General features: G+C 49.3%; 1 long non-coding RNA gene across 2 annotated transcripts in view; it reads left to right on the forward strand.

Moving 5' to 3' along the window:
• LOC104980780 overlaps positions 1 to 13,659 on the forward strand; it is a 63,068-nt gene that overhangs the window by 12,196 nt on the left and 37,213 nt on the right. Inside the window, exon 2 of one of the 2 annotated variants that reach the window (XR_824301.1) lies at positions 12,807 to 12,875. The exons of the other annotated variant lie outside the window; for it this stretch is intronic. This is a non-coding gene — a long non-coding RNA (uncharacterized LOC104980780). The remainder of the gene's footprint in view (positions 1 to 12,806; positions 12,876 to 13,659) is intronic. 2 annotated transcript variants of the gene reach the window in all.

Genomic DNA, 13,659 nt, shown 5'->3' on the forward strand with positions numbered 1-13,659 from the left:
CTGCCCCTAAAGCCACTGTCATAGCCAGGATAGTAATTATGGTCGTAATTCAACACACGCCTTAGCATCCACTGATGAATTATTTTGTCCCCCAAACTGCTGAATTATAACTCGAGCCCCAGCTTCTTCCACGCCAGAGCCCTTCCAATGGCGTGGACACTGGCACTTGCGTCCAAGCTCTTCCTGCTCCCCGTGGTTCCTGAAATGTGCAGTAGCCTTGACCCCGCGCCCCTTCAAGGCACGGACTGCAGTTCTCGGACGTCCCTCTTCACAGAGGCCCCATACCCTGCCTGCTGGGCTGAAGGTTTAGGCCAACACGCTCATCTGTTGGACCCACAGTCAGCCACCACCCCGCCTCTTTGTGGGGATCTGTTTAAAGCCACATCTCTCTCATTTTGCATTTTTGATGGAAACTTGCTTTTGACTTTTTTAAACAGAAGTAAAATTTTACATTTTCCTTTGTTTGATCTTCTAGATTTGATCTGCATATCCTCTAGTTAAAATGGAAAGCTTCTCCTCACCAGCTGTCTCTTACACACGGTAGCGTGTATGTCGATGCTGATTTCTCCGTTCGTCCCACTCTTTCCTTCCCCCGCTGTCCACAAGTTTGTTCTCTATATCTGTGTCTCCATTCCTTCCCTGCAAATAGGTTGATCAATACAATTTTTTTTTTTTTTTAGATTACAGGGAGCCCAGCCTGGTGCTCTATGACGACCTAGAGAGGTAGGGGAGGGAAGCGATATATGTATAATGGCTGATATATGTATTATGGCTGATGTGCCTTGTTATATGGCAGAAACCAACATTTTTTTTCTTCCAATTAAAAAAAAAAACTTTTTAATGCAAAGCTCTGCATCATTGGCCAGTTGGAGGGGTATCCATTTTATAAATTGACTGGAAGGTCTTTTGACTTAGGGGAGACCTAGAGCAGAGGCCTGTAGCACTCCACTGGTGATTGTCTTCGAGGCTACCAGCATCTAACACTCTGGGGCACCTCACAAAACACAAACAACTCACCTTGCAACACAAGTTTCAGTGATATGGATGAAAGGATGTGTGGCGTGATACCATCAGATGTGTGATGTGATCTTATAGACAGGTAGGGAGCGTAGCAATAATTTAGACACTCAGCCAGAATTCTGATGGGAGGTGGGTAGCCACCCTCTTTCTCTCCTGTTCTATTCTGTCTTTCCCCCATCCTCAGGCATGAGAAGCTTTTGGGAAGGGTAGCTGTGAATTAGATACGGGGGCTTCCTGGTGGCACTAGTGGTAAAGAATCTGCCTGCCAAAGCAGGAGATGCAAGGGATGCAGGTTCGATCCCTGGGTCGGGAAAATCCCCGGGAGGAGGAAATGGCAACCCACTCCAGTACTCTTGCCTGGGAAAGCCCGTGGACAGAGGAGCCTGGCAGGCTACAGTCAACGGGGTCACAAAGAGTTGGACACAACTAAGCACAAAATTAAATACTAGCAGTAAGTTACCTTAAACTCCTAGAACATTTGAACTCTTGCTTGTCAATGATCCCAGTTTTAGTTGTTTTACATAGATATCCTCCGAGTTTGTGGGCTGGATGCTTTTGATCCGCTTCAGATTTGACTTTCAAGTTGGAGCCACTGAGCCCAGTCTGACAGACCGGAGACTGTCTGTGTGTGGTCCCTTTGAAGTCCCAGAAGTGCCTGCTCAGGGTGAAGGTCTGTGGAGGGAGAGGTGAGACATAGAGTGAGTGCAGACTGCCACCCAGCAGCACAGAGGGTGACTGCAAACCCCGAGCTTCCCCCGGGGAAAGCGAGTCTCCCGGCTCTGCCTGCTGGCCCTGTGCTCACAGGCTGAGCCCACCACCAGTGAGCAGCTCAGTGGAACAGGGAAGTCACTAGAGAGGGGGTTTTATTTTCCAAGGGCACATCCAGATGAAAGCCTTTCAGGATCATTCAAGTACACTGTTTCCAAGAGAAGACAACTCTTTTGTAACCTCTTCCGGAGCATCTCTCCTGTGCGCAGGGAGTCTTGCTGTGCGCTCTGTGGTTGGTGAGTGGTAGGGGGCATCCTCCAATCACGGGCACCCAGAGGCTGGCTCCTGGAAAGGGGTCCTTAGGGGGCACTGACTTTCAGCCTGTGCTTCTTTCTCAACATCTCTTGAGATTTCCACATGTGTCCAGCTCTTTGCGACCCCGTGGACTGGAGCCCGCCAGGCAAGAATACTGGAGTGGGTTGCCATTCCCTTTTCCAGGGGATCTTTTTAACCCAGGGATTGAACCATGTGTCTCCTGCATTGGCAGGCAGATTCTTTACTACTGAGTCACCAAGGAAGCCCCTGAGATGACCATATAGAATGTCGCTTTTAATCTACAAGTGTGGGAAATAGGGAATAGGGTTTCCAGCTTTAATTTATTTGAAGAAGCTTCAAAAATAAAACTGTATTAAAAAGCGTTCAGTGGAAAGCACGTTCCCACCGTGGTCTCTGATCCGGTTCCCTCTGACGCCCGCTCCACCACCCTATTCTTAGTTTCTTATGTATCTGCCAAGACTTTCTTTATGCAAATATAAAGCATGTAGTTGAATGAGTCCTTTCCTTTTCTTTCCTATTTTCCGCAAAAACTATCACAGTCATTTTTGACTGTGAAACCACTTTGTGTGTGGAGAGGATCGGCTTGTGGGTGCCAAGTTCCTGGTCCCGAGGTTAGGGCAGTCAAATCTCAGGGTTCAAGGGCGACTGGCCCAGAGTCCCTTTCTCCTGGTGTCCTGGCAGTAGGGCCGTGGGCTTGTCCAGGCGTCCAGGTGACAGATGGACAGGCCTTCACAGTCTAGGAAGTCATGTGTGCATGGGCCCCGGTCCCCAGTGAAGCCCCAAGAGGCAGAGGGGTGAGTTGCCATCGTCAGGAACAGGCGGTTCTAAGACGCATTCCCGGGGCTGCGTCTGCATCCCCCAAGGTGATGGTTCGGAAAGCGGCTGAGGGCCAGGAAGGAGAGACTCGACTCTGACAGGTGGTGCTTCCTGAGGGTCACAGGCCCCCAAAGTCAATTTGACACCAAATTGTATTTCCAAAGCAGGCAGATGAGGAAACGGAGACTGCAGGTTCGAAAGAATTATCTCAGAATTCTTCTGAGCAAGTGTCCCTGCCTATTGAAAGTCACTGAGTTTTCGGTGGTGAAAGGCGTTTCAAGCAGCCTTGTCTGGCTTTCAGTGAGCACCTTCTCTGGGCCAGTGTCACACACGCTGTCATCGCTCCCCAGCTACCTCTTAAGGATGGTCCCCATTCCTTGGAGAGGAAGCAGCAGCTGAGTCACACAGCTGACAAGTGGAGGAGCCAGAGTCCCAGGCCAGCTGATCCCAAGGCCACGCCAGCTTCTCAGTGGACAGCTGAGGTCTCTGAGCTTTCCTAGATTTTACCTTCAGAGCACCCAGGAACATAGGGGGCAGAAGGCACCACAAAGCCCAGGCTGGGTGTCAGCTTTGACAAGAGACGACGGCCCAGCCCTCCTATCTAACCCTGTTCTTTTTAGATGCTGGGCTGGCCAGGGAGGCTGGGCTTCGAAGCCCTTCCTCCTGAGGACCTTGGAAATCAGCAGCAGGATTTTGAGCTGGATGGAATTCTGAGCTTTTTAATTTGACTCCATCTCAGTGCAGACATTGACTCTGATGGAAGAGGAAGCAAATAACAGGTGCTTCTTAAGAAGGGAACTTCTTTGGGAGGAATGAGTTCGAGGGAGGAGACAGGCAGAGTCAGTGACAATGAAAGTGAGTAGGAGTCCAGCTCTGTGAGTCACCATCGGGGGCCCCTGGGTGTGTTCGGGTTGGGTTGTCACCCCCATATTCACCTGTTGAAGTCCCACCCCCGCGTAACTCAGAAGGAGACCTTATTAGGAAATAGTATCAGATGTAGTTGGTGAAGATGAGGTCCTCCTGGAGTCAGGTGGGCCCCTAGTCCATGATGGCTGGTGTCCTTACAGGAAGGGGACCATTGGGACAGGCGCTGAGACAGGGTGTCGCCTGAAGGTGACAAAGGACCACCAGGAGCGAGGAGGGTGGCTCGAAACAGAGCCCTGGAGACTTCAGAGGCAGCCTGGCCCTGGAACACCTTGATCGCGGACTTGTAGCCCTCGGAACTGTGAGATGATAACGTTTCTGTGGCTTGAGTCCCCTGGTTTCCTTTGAGGCATTTGGTGACGGCAGGTCTAGGAAATGAGTACAAAACAGTGAACGTCCTCAAAGATGCTGCAGGAGGTGCCTCTGAGCAGGTCTCCACCCGCGCCCAGCTCTGAGTGGGTTAACCCTCGAGAAGCATCTGCCAGCAGTCTATGAGTGAATGAGTGATTCAGACAATCAGGTTTTATTTAAGCACATAAGATGTTTTCACTTTCCCTGAACTGCCGAAAGGCAATTGCTCAAAAATGGAGTATGGTCTTTACATTTGCTCAAAGAAAAATTTACAAAGGGAAGACAGGGAAAAGCGTGCTTCATCTTTTCAAGTGATGGGTTCCGATGCTCCATCCCGGAAGTAGGCTATGGGGTGTGTCCCTATACGGGGGGCTGCTTGGGTCAGTCACCCCCAAGGGCCCTCGCCTGAGCCACGGGCTCCATGTAAGCAGGGAACCTCACACGAGAACAATCGGAACTTTCACGGTTGTTGTTTTCCAGCTTCTTTCCCTTCCGCCCATGCTCACACTCATCACTCCACATTCGCAGAGTGGCGCAGGGGTTCCCTAAGGGCCGGGAAGTCACATTTTCTGGGGGGACTTTTTCCACATTTCCTAGTTATTGAACACGGGTGCCTGTGAGCCTAACATAAACATGGGTTTGACAAGCAGTTCAGAAAAACAGGAACCATCAATTCATGAGAATTTAAAGAAAAAAATAGTTTAAAGAACCGAGAAGTTGCCACATTATAGTGAAAGAAAGTCAGGTTTGGGAAATGACAAAAGTGAGCAATTTTCACCTCGAAAAGCTGGTGGAATCAGTTACACAAGATGTAACCACACACAAACACGGGCATTTCTTATCATATAAGCGCATTTACAGTCAAGAAGCTTCTTTCAGAGTATTTCATGGAAAGTTATTTTAGTAGCAAGGGGAGCCTTCAAGCAATGACTAGTTGTCAAGTGAAACCTTGAGTTCAAAGTCAGTAGACAGAGGAGCCCAGACTCAGAACAGAAGGCGACTGGCAGGGTGGGTGCCCAAGTGCCCAGCCCCACCTCGGGCACTGTGTGCTCCCCTGTGACCAGGCAGTGGGCACACCAGCTGCCAGGGCCCCCTGCTTGCCACTGTTTGCTACAAGGCCCAGATTTTAAATTTTTAAATGCTTCTTTTATTATAAAATTGAGGGCATGATTTAAAACAAAGCAAAAACTGCATGTAAAAAAAAAAAATGCCCATGGGATGTAAATGGCTTATTACCTTAAGGTAATATCTGAAGAAAATATAAAAGCACCAGGTGAAGGCGGCCTGAGGATGGAGGCGCTGTATGAGTGTCCCAGGGCAGAAAAGGAGCTCTGCTGGGACCCACAGCACCTGGACGCCTGTCAGGTCGCCAGGTGCAGGCTTTAGAAATAGACGTTGGGAAGACAGGGACGCCCCCCTGCATTCTTACTGCTGGAGCTTTCTGCTGTTCCCATCACGTGTGCTTCCTTCTAGTCTTTCCCCCTCGTATGTATTTAGTAATTACATAAGTAATCTGTAAAATAATCTTTAAAATTTAGACTAGTACACTTCATGGAGCACCATTTAAAAAAAACTATTTATTTTTAATTGAAGGATAATTGCTTGACAAGTTCTGTATTGGTTTCTACCAAACAACAGTGAATCAGCCATGGGTTTGCCCGAGTCCCCTTCTACTTGACATCCCTCCTCCCTCCCTCCCCATCCCACCCCCCTAGGTTGTCACAGAGCCCTGGTTGGATTTCCCTGAGTCATGCAGCACATTCCCATTGGCCGTCTATTTCACATATGGTCGTGCGTGTTTGCATGTTACCCTCTCCAGGCAGAGCACTCGGGCCTGCATTTTCGTGTTCAGCTTACCTTGCAGTCATGCACAACTAGCCCCTCTTCAGAAGAGTCTGCATTTAGGGATGTCTTTAGAATTTGCCCTCTCTGCTGCAGAGTTTCATGGCGTAAATCTTAAAAGGTGTAGCTATACTCTTAAAAAAAATGTGAAGGAGTAAACCCAGCCTCCAGAAATACTGATTTTAAAAAACCAATGTATAAACTACAGATTTTTCTGGGGAGGGTTGGTTTAAAGGCTGTGACATCAATTATTCTTTTAAAAATTGTCTGCTCGTATTCTTTCCCTGTTTCCCCTTCCCTTCCTTCCTCCTTCCCTCCTCCCTTTCTCTCCTTCATTTCTCCCCCTCCTTTCCTCCTTCCCTACCTCCCTTCCTTCCTAGTTTTATTTTTTGTTGTTGTTCTGTAAGAGCTCTTCAACTATTCCGAATTTTAAACCTTTGATATATACACCCTGCAGATATTTTTTTCCCGGCCTGTTGCCTGACATTTTATTTTGTTTCTTCTGTCTTATTCCTTTTATAGAAACATTTAATTTTGTATAGTCCAGTCTGTTTTTATTTCCCTGACCCCTAGGTTTTAGCTTGCTTAGAAAATCTGCTCCCACCTTTAGATTACAAAAGTATTCTCACATAATTTTTTTTCTGATGTTTTATAATTTTATTTTTGAGCTTTAAAATTTCAACTCCATGGGGATTTATTTTTGTTTATGATTTGAAGTTGGGGGGAATGTCTAATGTGTCTTTAAATGGCCAGCATTTTTTTCCCAGTATCATTTTTTAAGCAGTTCACTCTTTCGTGCTGAAAATATATTGTACATTTATACATTTTAGGTTGGGGGAGATGGAGGGCGTGGCATAAATTATTCTGGGTGGAAGGTGGGGTTGAGGGCTTTGACACAACACCTCTGCCTTTCAAACATCCTGTGACCTCAGGGCTGAGGGACGCTTGGAGCTTTTAGAGAAGGTGAAATAGAAACAGGAAGGGGCCGGGGCAGATAAACGGGGATACACAGACAGTGGACACAGTCAGGGAGACAGAAGAGCCTCGGCAGAGGAGAGAAGATGTCAGGAGAGGGCTAAGGGGAAGCTTGGAATAAACAGGTCCTATGGGCAGCCAGTTCATAGAACACAGATACTCAGTGGCTGCAGGCGCGGCTGGGCCAGGTACTGAGGAGACTCGTGGGTGCTAGAAAATTTGGTTTGGATGAATGTCTTCATATGGAGAAAATCTGACCTAAACCCGGAAAAGTAGACACGCTATCCAGGGAGAAAAGAAGCCTGAGTTTTCTGGAGCCAAAAACAAACAGATCAATGAAGATAACCTCAAGATCAGGTATGGATACAATCTTTAAGAAAGAGCCTGACCTCGCCATGTGGGGGTGGAATCAAGCCAGATGATTAGAGGGGCTGCTAAGGGCTCGAGGCGGGTGGAAATCTGTGGCGGGCATCCAGAGGGCCAGTCTGAGAGTCTCCTTTCAAAGAAGGCTTCCTGAGAGGCTGTGAAGACTTAGAGTGAGACCGTTAAGTCCCCAGCGTCCGTGGCAGAGATGGCCCAACCTCGGAGGTATGGGCTCTACGCATCACACAGGTCCCTGTGACCGGAAGGTCGGCGCTTGGTTTAATGCCCTGCTGTCATCATCTTGAAATTCTTCACTGTATTTAAACAAGGGACTCTGCAGGTACCCTGGGCCCCCTGTGTTCTGCATCCAGGCCTGAAGGTGGGGAATAGGTCCCCCCGCCATCCCATGTCTTCCTGCACACTGTGCTCCAGGGAGCCACTGCCTGAAGGAAGGTGGGGCCCTCGAGAGGCAAAAAGACTTGGAGTCTCCACGGCTGCTTCATGTAACAGCAGATCCTGATTTATGAAACGTGCCTTGAGAGCAGCTGACAGAAATGAAGGGGAAGAGTGTGTGTGTAGGGGGGATTTTGCGGTGAAATTCTGCCTCCTTGAAAGTACCTCCAGTCCCGTGAGTCCCTGCGGTTGGGCTGTGTTCTCTGCTTTGCAAGGACCCACAGAAAAGGGAGCCTGCAGCAGGAGGCCCGGGTGCTCCACTGAATGGAGGGTGCAGCTGTCTGTGCGTCTTCTAAACCGGGTCCCTTCTAGAACTAAGAGGTTGGGGGAGTGGGCAGCTGCTGTCTAGCACAGGGAGCTCAGCGTGGTGCTCTGCGATGACCTAGAGGGTGGGACGCGTGGTGGGTGGGAGGGAGGCTCAGGAGGAAGGGGACAGATGTATACTTATGTCTGATTCATGCTGTTGTACAGCAGAAATCCACACAACATTGTAAAGCAATTATCCTTGAATTAAAAGTAAATAAAAACAACAATGTTTTAAAAAAGTAGCCAGGGGCCTGAGGGATTATGTCTCTGTCCTGATCAAAGCCATCCTCCAGGGGGTGGAGCTGTTGGACTATGTTTCAGTTGACCTATCTCTGGGGAGCCCTGAGGACGGAGAACAGCGTTTCCTGGTGAGGATTCTCAGTGCCCAGCTGTGTCCTGCAGCCGTGTGGCCTCCCTGTGCAGGAGGCGCCACTGTGGCTTCAGCACCCGGGAGTGAGGTGGCACCAGAGGGGTGTTTCTGGGCATGAGGCTCAGGCACCCTCCGATTGGGGGAAACTTGTTGTCAAGCTATAAAGGAAGCACAAGGGCTTCCCTGGTGGCTCAGACAGTAAAGGATCTGCCTACAATGAGAGAGACCTGGGTTCGATCCCTAGGTGAGGAAGATCCCCTGGAGGAGGAAATGGCACCCCACTCCAGTATTCTTGCCTGGAGAATCCCATGGACAGAGGAGCCTGGTGGGCTACAGTCCATGGGGTCGCAAAGAGTCAGACACGACTAAGTGACTAACCTAGGCCAGATGACAGCCTAGGTTCCTGCCCCAGTTCACCTAAACCCAGGACTCTGAGATGAGTTCTCCTTCTGGATTTCACAGGTCAGGTTCGGACCACCGAGTGCCCACTGAGCTCAGCTCACTGCGGGGTTCTTAGAAGCTGGTAGCTCAACCAATCTGATCGCTGCTGAAATGAAACACCCAGGGCTTCTGACTGCAGTTGCCAGCCCTAGGAAGCAGAGGCTTCAAAAAAAAAAACAAAAAAACTTCTCTGCTGCTTTCATGTTCAGGCCAGTTGTAGGTAAAGTTGTTCATTATGTAGCCGTGTAATTGAGGGTGTAGACCATAATAAAGGCTACGCTCCCCAAAGAGCCTACACCCAAGGATAGAGTGGGGAAATTCAAGTTAATTCAAGATTTTGTATAAACTGCAGAACTTCTCAGAGACTTTGGCCATGCCTTGTGAATACCTGAAACAGCATAAAATAAGCAGTTGGTGGTAGATGATGGGGGAACCCTCTTCTCATTTATTTCTTGGAGAATTTTTATAGAACCAGAGTTCCAGTGAATGCAATTTGGGATACACAGTGCAATATTGTAGAAGATTAGATGGAATATTTTAGTATGGGCTGAAAGGTGAAGTTTGGACTGAAACTTAAAAATGGGAAAAGATCCTTAAATGGGAGGGGTGGACTTCCCTGGTGGTTCAGACGGTAAAGAATCCACCTGCAATGCAGGATACTCAGGTTCAATCCCTGGTTTGGGAAGATCCCCTGGAGAAGGGAATGGCTACCCACTCCAGTATTCTTGCCTGAAGAATTCCATGGACAGGGGAGCCTGGCAGGCTACAGTCCGTGGGGTCACAAAGGTTTGGACGTGACTTCACTTAATGGGAGGCGTGGCGTGGTCAGGGGAAGCACAGCCTGTAGAGCTGGCTGGTGGGGAGGAGCCTGGGTGTTTTGTTAGAATCTCGATTGCCTGATCACTGTGTAGGGCCTTTAACCTGCAGGATGTGTGTGCATGTGTGCAATACTCAACAGTTTTGTAAAACCTGGGACAGGATGCTGAAGCTTTAGAAAAATGACTTTATGGGAAGCCTAAAGACCTCCTGGTCTTCCCTGGTGGCTCAGACGGTAAAGCATCTGCCTACAGTGTGGGAGACCCGGGTTCAATCTCTGGGTCGGGAAGATCTCCTGGAGAAGGAAATGGCAACCCACTGCAGTACTCTTGCCTGGAAAGTCCCATGGACGGAGGAGCCTGGTGGCCATGGGGTCACAAAGAGTCGGACATGACTGAACGACTTCACTTTCACTTCTCAAAGACCTACGGGAGACTTGGAGCCCACTTGGAAGGCACTCGTCACAGAAGCCTGGTGTGTATAGCCAGGAAGGAGTGACCTGTCCCATGGCAGGGTGGCAGATGGATACATGAGAGCCATAATCAAGACAGAAGCAGCAACTGGGAGAACTGGCTGAGTTGTGAAACTCCAGGTCGCCCATTCCACCCTTCACATTTGAGAACTCAGAGCAGATGGCAACACCTGGGCCAGTCTGTACAGATGGGCAAGGAAGATAGCTGCCACCACGTGAGGGGTGGGCATGGGGTGGAAGTCATTTCTCTCACCCAAGATTACAGAGGGACTCCCCATTTCCCTCGGGTGCAGTGGCTGAGCAGCACCAACGGGAACACCTGTGTGTCAGGTGTGCGGCGTGGCGGCGTGCCCTGCCAGCCCCCGAGGCATGGCCAGCTCCTTCGGCCAACTGTCTGCACAGAAACGGCGCGGTGACCGGAGGGAGTTGGAGGCATAGACAGGCCGTTTCAGTGATGGACGGCTAAGCACTGCCAGGCGGTAACTGCGGTCCCAGACATGTATTTCTTCAGTCATATTCCAATTGCATCTGGCTCTTTTAAAGTATAGGAGTTGGACTTCCCTGGTGGTCCAGTGGTTAAGAATTCACCTGCCAATGCAGGGAACAGGGGTTCAATCCTTGGTCCAGGAAGACTCCTCATGCCGCCGGGCCACAACTACTGAGCCCACGCTCCAGAGCCGGGAAGGCACGACCACTGAAGCCAGTGCGCCCTAGAGGCCATGCTCCATAACAAGAGAAGCCGCTGCGGTGAGAAGCCCGTGCCACACAGCCAGAGAAAGCCCATGTGCAGCAACAAAGAGCCAGTGCAGATAAATAAATAATTATTTAAAAAGGAAAAAGAAGCAACAGCCAGCCCACAGCTGTGGCCACTGCCTTAAAGAAAAAAAAAAAAAAAGCAGAGGAATTTCTTGTTATTTGGAACCAGCAAAATCCACTCTCCTCTGAGCTCCCTGACTGTCTTGGAATCTCACAAATTTGCACGTTGAAGTTTGTAATAAAGGACTAAGTAGATAATTCAAACAAGTCCTGTGGGTTGGAAGTCACAGGTTCTGGGGTTGAGTACTGAGACATTCAGGAGACAGAGGTTGAGCAACAGCATCTCCTAGAACCACACCATGTCTGGATCAAATGCTGCACCTTCAGACAGTCTCCCGGAGAAATTCACCCGGCCTCTGCTCTCGGTTTGTTCCCATCCAGGCACATATATATGTGTGAGTGCGCTCTCACGTGTGGTATGCAGACACTGGGACCATGATATTTTAATCCCTCCTTAATTAAGGCATATAACCAGGACAGACTGATGGAAGGTTTTCATTGCTTAGAAGGGCAGATCTGATAGTCATGGCACATTATAAAGAGCACCAAAATATCGTATGCGCAATGAGGAAGTGGGCTTCCCAGGTGGCTCAGTGGTGAAGAACCCACCTACCTATGCAGGAGACATGGATTTGATCCCTGGGTTGGGAAGAAACCCTGGAGAAGGAAATGGCAACCCAATCCAGTATTCTTGTCTGGAAAATTCCATGGACAGAGAAGCCTGGTGAGCTACAGTCCATGGGGTCCCAAAAGAGTTGGACATGACTGAGCGCATGCACACACACACACACACACACACACACAAAATGAGGAAGTACTGAGATCTGAATGAAGTAAAAACCCACAGATATTTTATTTAAGCACCATAGGTTCTGATGAGGACGCAACCATCCATTAGAAAAGAATTCTGGTGGAAATGACAGTGAGGGATATAAAGCTACCATGAAGGGGGATTTGGACCACAGGAGTGAATGACATACGCTGGGACCGTGGTGTCTGCCAAGGAGGTGGGGTCTGGACCAGACCGTGGGAGGCAGGTCTGGGATGGACAGTGGTGAGAACAGAAGGCTGTCCAGGCGCAGGTGCCAGCTGGTGTGAGATCACAGAGGTGGGCGAGTCCAGACTGTGCCTGAGATGAGTGCTGGGTGTCATCTGGCTGGTGAAAGACTGAACAGAGGTAGAGGAGAAACTCAGCAGGAACAGGAGTGTGTCCTGATTAGACCTGCTGCGACATGAATATGCAAATGAGCATGACCCCTCACCCCCAAACCCTCAGGACATCCATTCCGCCAAGGTTAAGACTGCTCAGAACAGGGCTGAAACCCCTTTTGGGGCACTCCTCTCAGAGCCCTGGACAGCCACAGTGGAAAGAGCTCTTGCCATCGAGCTGTGGCTCAGCCAGGCCCTCACCAAGCTCACTCTACCTGGCAGTTTCTGAACTCTCTCCCATGGAATTTGTCACTCTGTTAAGCATCCAGAAAAAGCATGGTGGGGCCCCAAAAGCTTTTCCAGAAGAGCTTGAAAACTGAACCTGAAGCAGCCCAAACCATGACTTGCAAATCGCAAGGTTTATTTGAATTATTCACTTAGTCCTTTATGAACAGCCTCAATGTGCAAATTTGTGAGATTCTAGGACAAAGAGTTCAGTGAACAGTGGATTTTGCTGGTTCCAAATAGCACAAAAAAGCCCTAATTTTTAAGAACCAGATCCCTTTAAGAATATTCTTTATTAGTCACATGGAGCATGAAGATGACTCCAAATTATGTATTTGGTCTCTCTTTTTCCTACCATCTTAGAGTTGTCACAGTGCTCAACCTGGATTCAACTGCTCCTCCCCACAGCTATCCCTCGCTGACTCCACCAGGGTAGGTTTCATCTGTGTGATTCCGTGTTGTCCCTGTGGCGGTCTTGGCTGTACATCATAGTCCTTAAAATCCCATGGACTGCGGAGCCTGGTGGGCTACAATCCATGGGGTCACAAAGAGTCGGACACGACTAAGCGACTTCTGTGTGTGTCTGTGCGGGAGGACAATACTAAGGTTTATGAAGTCACAGTTCACAAATTGGCTGCGACGATGTGGGCTGAGGGTCCTCTGAGCACTTGAAGGCTGGTGTGGCCTCTGTTGTTCCTGGTGGCCCAGGAGATACAAACCCTGGACACCTTGCCACTGTTTGTAAGGAAGTAGAAAAACCAAAGTGATTTCGAAATGTGTAATTGATTTGCTGGGGCTGCCATAACAAAATATCTTAGACTGAATGGCTTAAACAATAGAACTGTATCTGCTCTCAGCTCTGGAGGCCAGAGGTCCATGATCCAGCTGTTGGCAGGTTTGGCTTCTTCTGAGGCCTTTCTCCTTGGCCACCTTCTGGCCGTGTCCTCACATGGCCCACCTCTGCTCGTGCATACCTGATGACTCTGCGTGTCTCCTCTCCCTCTTCTTTGAAATTGACTTTTGCCTGCCTTTTGCAGTGCCTCTCTTGCACTGGGTCTTTGCTGGGTCTTCTTTGCGAAAGTCTTCTCTAGCTGCCACGAGAAAGGGCTACTCTTCGTTTGCAGTGCACAGGCTTCTCCTTGTGGTGGCCTCTCTTGCACAGGCTCTAGGCTGGAGGGCTTCCGTAGGTGCAGCATGCCGGCTTTATAATTGCAGC

Source organism: Bison bison, unplaced genomic scaffold (assembly GCF_000754665.1).
Source record: "Bison bison bison isolate TAMUID 2011002044 unplaced genomic scaffold, Bison_UMD1.0 scf7180017864508, whole genome shotgun sequence".
NCBI classification, from domain to species: Eukaryota; Metazoa; Chordata; class Mammalia; order Artiodactyla; family Bovidae; genus Bison; species Bison bison.